This window comes from Symphodus melops (genome assembly GCF_947650265.1).
Source record: "Symphodus melops genome assembly, chromosome: 5".
Lineage (NCBI taxonomy): Eukaryota > Metazoa > Chordata > Actinopteri > Labriformes > Labridae > Symphodus > Symphodus melops.
The window spans coordinates 20,714,593-20,715,557 of NC_136695.1; positions in this window are offsets into that span (position 1 = coordinate 20,714,593).

The window sequence follows — 965 nt, forward strand, 5'->3', positions numbered from 1 at the left end:
CACACACACACACACACACACACACACACACACACACACACACACACACACACACACACACACACACACACACACACACACACACACAAACAACAACCCTGAATAAACTTAACTCTCATGCTGACACTTTCAAACTGTAATTAGCTTCTGAACTTATTTAGCACTCCTGAATGTAAGTAACAGGGCAGCTGCACACTTGTGGACATATTTAGCCAATTGCCTCCTCAATCAAGCTTGGCACATAAAGTACAATATAGCATTCCTTTTGTCAGAAGGTTTTGGACCTTGACTCCTAACTACCTACACATTAAAGGAGGCCTAAATTTGACGCTGCTTCTCAGAACCATGAGGTTGAAAAACAGGCCATAACTTTCACTCACCATATCTCCTGGCCATTACAACACCAAACTATCAACAGGGGACAGAGTAGTGTTGGTGGACAAAGGGAACCACAGCTTTACACTGTTTAGCTGTGGTAAGAGTCAGAAAAGTAATTGGGGAAACATGATCCCACAGATCTCAAATGCTGCCCACATCTCAGATTTGCTGAGTGACTGATATTGGTCTGGTGCTATGCTAACGGATGGCTATTTCTGCTATGTAATAATACTGATAATACATTTGTTTTAGCTCTTTTACATAGTGCTTATTTGGAGGTATACAAACAAAAAAACAGAATCTAGAAGAGTTGATGCATTGAGTACAGCATCTTCCTATAGCCTAATTTATATCTTATATAAGATATCAAACATAGCTACATATGTTGCCATGGTTCTTGTCCCTTTCGCTCAATATCCTCTCAGTATAGACAATTGGGATGACCTTTTTGCAAAAAAATACAGAAACATTGGAAATGGTATTGGAAATGTTCCAGTCTTCATTTGTAGAAGAAGTACATTTGTAGTTGTTGCTTTTGTTTTGAGTTGCTTATGTATTTGTTTTTGTTTTTGTTTTGTTTTTTTTAA